The following is an 8,195-nucleotide window of genomic DNA, read 5'->3' as shown; positions in this document are numbered from 1 at the left end:
AATTAAGGACCTGTCGCACAGAGTCGGACACGACTGAAGTGACTTAGCAACAGCAGCAGCAGCAGCAGCATTTGTCTACGTTTCATACTGCCAACATTTTATCCTTGTTTGTGGTTTAGCTTTTCAATCTTTTAAATTAAATCTGTTTCAAAGTTTTAGGCAGGCAAATCTATGTATCTTTTATGATTTTTTCTTTGAAAAACATTTATGACTCAAAATTATATAGGCACTTTCTATATTTTCTAGTGATTTTCTTTAAGGTATTCTAAAAAATAACCCATATTTGAAAATTTATATTGATGATCGGTATGCAGTGGAAACTCTAGCTTAATTTTTCCAAATAGAAACCAACTATCCCAGAACTCTTTGCTTGAATAATATTTTCCCCCTCTGATTTTTAAATTGATATATCTCATTGTATTAAAGTATACAGCATAATGATTCAGATATGTAAATACTGCAAAATAATCACCACAATGAGTCTAGTTAACATTCATCACCATAGGTACAGATTTTTTTTCTTCTGAAGAGAACTTTTTTTTTTTTTTTTTTAATTTTTTTTTTTATTTTTCAGTGGGTTTTGTCATACATTGATGTGGATCAGCCATAGAGTTACACGAATTCCCCATCTCGGTCTCCCATCCCACCTGAACAGAACTTTTAATATTTACTCTCTTAGCAGCTTTCAAGTATGTAATACAGAATTATCAACTATAGTCAACATGCTGTACATTACATCCCCATGACTTACTTATTTTATAACTTGAAGTTTATAAAGGTCTGTCTAGTCAAAGCTATGGTTTTTCCAGTAGTCATGGATGGATGGGAGAGCTGGACTATAAAGAAAGCTGAGTGTCAAAGAATTGATGCTTTTGAACTGTGGTGTTGGAGAAGACTCTTGAGAGTCCCTTGGACTGCAAGGAGATCCAACCAGCCCATCCTAAAGGAAATCAGTCCTAAATGTTCATTGGAAGGACTGATGCTAAAGCAGAAACTCCAATACTTTGGCTACCTGATGCAAAGAACTGACTTATTAGAAAAGACCCTGATGCTGGGAAAGATTGAAGGCAGGAGGAGAAGGAGACGACAGAGGATGAGACGGTTGGATGGCATCACTGACTCAATGGACATGAGCTTGAGTAAGCTCCGGGAGTTGGTGATGGACAGGGAAGCCTGGCATGTTGCAGTCCATGGGGTCGCAAACAGTTGGACATGACTGAGCGACTGAACTGATGATTGATGATACTTTTTAACCTTCTTAACCAATTTTACCCACTGCCACTCTACCTCTGATTTAAATGCTATTTTTATCATATACTAAACACATGTATATACTAATACTTAGGTCTGTTTCCTGGCTTTAAATTTTATTTTACTAATCTGTCTATTCTATGCCAAATCTTGTTTCATAACAAATTTAAGAATTAAAAAAGTAAAATAGTTTAAGGTGTACAACTTGTTGATATGATATTCATATATGGTGGAAAATTATCGCAATCAAGGTAACTGACATAGTCATCACTTCACATAGTTACTTTTTTCTTTTCTCTTCTCTTTCTTTTCATTTTTGTGGTAAGAAAACCTAAGATCTACCCTCTTAGCAATTTCAAGTGTAAAATACAGTAAACTACAGCCACATTGTTATTCATGTATTTATCTTTTTTAATGTACCTTGGTATATTACCTTCAGGTAGATCTTCATACATTTTAAGTTTCTTTTAAAGTTTATTCCCGGTGATATATATACATACATGTACATACATGCAAATATATATGCACACATATATACAGGGATACCGTGGAGATACTATGCATCCAGTTCCAGACCACTGTAATAAAGTGAAAGTTACAATAAGTGAGCCATACAAATTTTTTTGGTTTTCTGGTACATATAAAAGTTACATTTACATACTATAGCCTATTAAATATACACTAGTATCATGTATAAAAATGCACATATCTTTATTAAAAATATTATTAAAAAGTGATATCATCTGATCCTTGAGTGAGTAGTAATCTTTTTGCTGGTGGAGGTCTTGCCTTGATGCTCATGGCTGCTGACTGATCAGGATGGTGGTTACTAAAAGCTGGTGTGACTGTGGTAATTTCTTAAAATAAGGCAACAACAAATTTTGTCACATCAATGGACTCTTCCCTTCACAAATAATTTTCTATAGCATCTGATGCTATTTGGTAGCATTTTACCCACAGTAGAACTTCTTTCAAAATTGAAGTCAATCTTCTCAAGCCCTGCTGTTATTTTATCAAGTGTATGTAATAGTCTAAATCCTTTGTTATCATTTCAAGTTTTATCCATTAAGGTTTTATCATGAGGTTGCAGCAACTCAGTCACATCTTTAGCCTCTACTTCTGATTCTAGTTCTCTTGCTATTTTCATCTGCAGTCACTTCCTTTATTGAAGTCTTGAACCCCTCAAAGTCATTCATGAGGGTACAAACCAAATCCTCTGAAACTCCTGTTAACGTTGATATTTTGACTTCTTCCCATGAATCACAATGCTTTTAATGGAATCTGAAATGGCGAATCCTTTCCAGAAGGTTTTCAGTTGACTTTGCCCACATCCATCAGAGGAATCATTATCTATTGCAGCTATAGCCTTACAAAATGTATTTCTTAAATAATAAGATTTGAAAGTCAATTACTCGTTGATCCAAGGACTGCAGAATGGATGTTGTGTTAGCAGTCATGAAGAAAACACCAATCTCTTTGTAAATCTCCATAAGAGGTCTTGGGTGACCAGGTGCATTGTCAGTGAGCAACAGTATTTTGAAAGGAATCATTTTTTTCTGAGTAGTAGGTCTCAAGAGTAGACTTAAAATATTCAGTAAACCATGTTGTAAACAGATGTGCTATCATCCACGCTTTGTTTTCCACTTAGAGAGCACAGGTAGGGTAGACTGAGCATCATTCCTCAAGGGCCCTAGGACTTTCAGAATGGTAAATGAGCACTGGCTTCAGCTAAATGACACCAGCTTCATTAGCTCCTAACAAGAGTCTGTCCTTTGAAGATTTGAAGCCAAGCATTGATTTCTCCTCTCTAGCTATGAAAGTCCTAGGTAGCATCTTCTTCCTATAGAAGGCTGTTTCATCTATATTGAAAATCTGTTGTTTAGCCACCTTCATGAATTATCTTAGCTACATCTGCTGGCTAAGTTGCTGCAGCTTCTACATCAGGACTTTCTGCTTCACTTTTAATTAATGCTTTTATGTTATGGAGATGGCCTCTTTCCTCAAACCTCAAGAACCAACCTCTCCTAGTTTCAAACTTCTCTTCTGCGGCTTCCTCATCTCTCTCAGCCTGCACAGAATTGAAGAGAGTTAGAGTCTTGCTCTGGATTAGGCTTCGGTTTAAGAGAATGTTGTGGCTGGTTTGATTTTCTATCCATTCTCTGTATCAGCAATAGGCTGTTTTTCTTTCTTATCATTTGTTTTCTCTGGAGTAGCACTTTTAATTTCCTTCAGGAATTTTTCCTTTGCATTCACAACTTGGCTCACTGTTTGGCTCAAGAGGCTTAGCTTTCAAGCTGTCTCAGCTTGTGACATGCCATCCTTACTAAGCTTAATCCTTTGACTTAAAGTGAGAGACATGACTCTTCCCTTCATTTGAACAGTCAAGAGGCAATTTTAGGGTTAGTAACTGGCCAAATTTCAATACTGTTGTGTCTCAGAGAAGTCCAAGAGGAGGGAGAGAGATGGGGGAATGGTCAATTGGTGGAGCAGTCAGAACACACGTAACATTTATCAATGAAGTTCAGCATCTTTCATGGGTGTGTTTGTAGCATCCCCCAACAACACAGTAACATTCAACATCCCTGATCACAGAACACTGCAACAAACATAATAACAATGAAAAAGTTTGAGATATTGCAAGAATTACCAAAATGTGATGGAATAAAGTAAATTGCAATAAAACAAGGAATATGTTTTTATGTACTTATGTAAATTATATTTATGTATTTATGTAAGTTTTAATATTTATATGTATAGTTTTATGTATTTATATAAAATTTCTATAATTGCTACTTGAATGGCATATTTATCTTCTCATTTTATTTTCAAATGGATTGACAGTGAATATTAATTTAGTCTTTCAGCAAATACTGTGTGCTAGGCACAGTGCTAATCACCAAAACTATACTAGCACAAGACAGACATGGTCTGTGTACAGTATTTATAAATTGTAAAGTATTGATCACCCTTGCATTTCAGGGTGATGATGGTACGTTGGAATGGAATGTTATGGAATGCTTAGTGATGGAATGTTATTTTAATATATTGTACTAACGGATTAGATTTGGCAGTATTCCATTTTGAGTGTATGTTTATAAATTCCATATAAGTAGCTTAAGTCAGACTAGTCTGATCTGGACTCTGTGTGTGTGTGTGTGTGTGTGTGTGTGTGTGTATTTTAGCTTTGTAAAATAAATTGAGAACCTTGCTTTATTTCTGTAGTTTATATAGCACTGGAATCAAGTGTTTCATTCTTATTCCTTGACAATCACATTTAATTCATAAAGTTCAAAGTAGAAGATTAGAACTGAGGTAAGGCACTTGGTTTCTTGAGTCTCTGATATTTGAAAGAATTTATAAAATTGGGTGAGAACAGGGAGTTATACAACAATAATCCAGAAATCAAGAAATGTATCTCTTGCTTTGTTATCCCAAATGGGATAACAGTGGTCTTATATGTTTACTTCCTGAAAGAGCTAATTTTTTTTCCATCCAGGGAAGACACCAAATATGCCCTCATCCTCGAGTTGTTCATACTCTCTGCCAGTAAAGACTTGTCTGATGCTTTGGGGCATGAGTGATCGATTTGCTATGTATGAGGTGAAAAGAAAATTCCAGTAATGACAACCTAGGGTCAAAAAGCAGCATGATCATCATTCCTTTCTCAAAGAATCTCTCAACATCATACACAAATTAGAGTCATACTTCTTGTCTTCATTCTCCGAGTCCTTCTGAATTTGTACAACTATAGCTAAATCTATCAGGCCAGTTCTACGCCTCCTGCAGAGTCCAATACACAACCAGGCACTGAGCCCCAAACCCTGATTCTGAGATATCATATCAGTTCAGTTTAGTCACAGAGTCATATCCCACTCTTTGCGACACCATGGACTGCAGCACACCAGGCTTCCCTGTCCATCACCAACACCCAGAGCTTACTCAAACTCATGTCCATCGAGTCAGTGATGCCATCCAACAATCTCATCCTCTGTCATCCCCTTTTCCTCCCACCTTCAATCTTTCCCAGCATCAGGGTCTTTTCAAATGAGTCAGCTCTTCGCATGAGGTGGCCAAAGTATTGGAGTTTCAGCTTTAGCATCAGTCCTTCCAATGAATATTCAGGACTGATTTCCTTTAGGATGGACTGGTTGCATCTCCTTGCAGTCCAAGGGACTCTCAAGAATTTTCTCCAACACCACAGTTCAAAAGCATCAATTCTTCGGCATTCAACTTTCTCATATCCATACAAGACTACTGGAAAAAATCATAGCTTTGACCAGACGGACCTTTGTTGACAAAGTAATGACTCTACTTTTTAATGTGCTGTCTACGTTGGTCATAAATTTTCTTCCAAGGAGCAAGTGTTTTGTAATATCACAGCTGCAGCCATCATCTGCAGTGATTTTGGAGCCTCCAAAAATAAAGTCTCTCATTGTTTCCCCATCAATTTGTTATGAAGTGATGGGAACGGATGCCATGATCTTAGTTTTCTGAATGTTGAGTTTTAAGCCAACTTTTTCACTTTCCTCTTTCACTTTCATCAAGAGGCTCTTCAGTTCTTTGCTTTCTGCCATAAGGGTGGTGTCATCTGCATATCTAAGGTTATTGATATTTCTCCCAGCAATCTTGATTCCAGCTTGTGCTTCATCCAGCCCAGCATTTCTCATGATGTACTCTGCATGTAAGTTAAATAAACAGGGTGACAACATACAGCCTTGACGTACTCCTTTCCCGATTTGGAACCACTCTGTTGTTCCATGTCCAGTGTTAACTGTTGCTTCTTGACCTGCATACAGATTTCTCAGGAGGTATGTCAGGTGGTCTGGTATTTCCATCTCTTGAAGAATTTTCCAGTTTGTTGTGATCCACACAGTCAAAGGCTTTGGCACAGTCAGTAAAGTAGAAGTAGATGTTTTTCTGGAATTCTCATGCTTTTTTGATGATCCATCGGATGTTGGCAATTTGATATCTGGTTCCTCTCCCTTTTCTAAATCCAGCTTTATAATATAATCCCGCTCATAATGTTTTTCTTTATATCCCTGAATATATTTTCCAGTTTTTAAGTTTAAGCACCTTCTTAACTTCCCAAGAACCTTTTCAGCACATGGGGTTCCGAAATCCCTTTCTAATAGCTATTGTGTTCATTTTCTGTTGTCATGTAACAAACTGCCACAAGCTTAAAACGACCTCCATTTATTATCTTACTGTTCTGTAGTCAGAAGTCTGGTGGGCTTGGCAAGGTACTTGCCTCCAGATCTCAAAATGTCAAAATCAAGGTGTTAATAGGGCTTTGTTTCTTTCTGGAGACTCTGGGTAAGAATCCACTAGCACGTTCACTTTGGTTGCTAGTGAAATATGGTTCCGTGTGGTCGTAGGGCTGAGGTCTAGTTTACTGTCTGGCTGATAGCCTGGGGCCCCTCTCAGCTCCTTATGTTTTTTGGTATTTCTTGTCACATTGCTTCTACATCTTCAAAGCCAGCAATGATGCACTGAGTCTCCACGCTTCAAGTCTGTCTGACTTCTCTTTCTGTTCTCTGCTTGTAAAGGCTCATGTGATTAGACTGGGCTCACCCAGATCAAAGAGAATAATCTCTTTATTTTAAAGTTGGTAACCTTAGTCACATCTGCAATGCCCTTTTACCATTTTATATAATATACTCATATGTTCTAGGGGTTAGGGCGTAGGCATCTTTGTGGGATTATTATGTTTATCAAAGTTTTCATCTCTTTATTTTCTACACAGGATATTTTGGAATCATCATGTCCCTTGAAGAAGAAGTAGAAGACAATTCCACCCATTTGGAAAAAATAAAACTACCACCGACATCATGCCCCAAACTCACATAGACATCAAGCTTTCAGCTTATGACCATAAAGCTGCTTGATTCTGGCATCAGGCTCATTTGGTGGATTTAATATTTGAGATCACCAAATTTTGACACACCATTAGGTGGCACTTGATTAGAAAGTTCGCTGTTGTCTAAATTTTTCCAAGGCAGCAATCTGCAAGATGCAGAGGAAACTCTGATGTAGATAGTGGGCAGAGTTGGGGATGGCATTCTTAGTGACTACAGGAAAATCCTTAAGGGCACAAACTATCCAAGACGTGAATATAATTTGTATATGCAAGCTGATTTTAGATAATTTAATTATTGCTTAGCAAATGTAAATGAAGCATTTAAAATCTTTCACGCATGATATTTAAAAAAAAATCCTGCAGTCAAAAAATTCCCTCTAATATATTTTTATTACCTATAGCATTTGTTCTATGTTAACAATTGAGTAAATACTCATGGAAAACTTAATATGCAAGGTAGTCATATAATGAGCACCACTATGCTCTCCTATCTACCTCTGGCCCATATTTTGCACCAAGCTGTGCTTCTCTGAAATAGCACTGTCCAACAGAAATAGAATGCCAGCCATATATGTAATTTTTCACAGCTTTTTTGAGACATAATTTACATACCATAAAGTTCACATGTTAAAGCATATGATTCAATGTTTTTCAGTATATTTATAGAGTTGTGCAATCGTCACATAATCTAATTTTAGAACTTTTTCATCATCCCCAACAGAAAAGTTGTACCCATAAGCAGTTATTTCCCATTCTCCCCTACACAGAGGCCTAGTCCACTGTTAATCTACTTTCAGTCTCCAGAGAATTTCCTATTCTTGACTTTCCATACAGATGGGATCATATAATATGTGGTGTTCTGTGATGGCTCTTGCACTTAGTATAATATTTTTAAGGTTCATTAATATTGTAGCATCCATAAGTACTTGATCCCTTTTTATGGCTGAATAATATTCCAGTGTGTGGTTATAGCATATTTGTTTATCTATTGATCAGCAGATGAACATCTGAGTTGCTTCTGATTTGGGGTTATTTTGAATATGCTGCTATGGAGCATTCTTTATGTAGAATGTGGATATGTAGAAGT

The sequence above is a fragment of the Muntiacus reevesi genome, chromosome 2, assembly GCF_963930625.1.
Source record: "Muntiacus reevesi chromosome 2, mMunRee1.1, whole genome shotgun sequence".
NCBI lineage: Eukaryota > Metazoa > Chordata > Mammalia > Artiodactyla > Cervidae > Muntiacus > Muntiacus reevesi.
Note: the sequence above shows the minus strand (reverse complement) of the source record.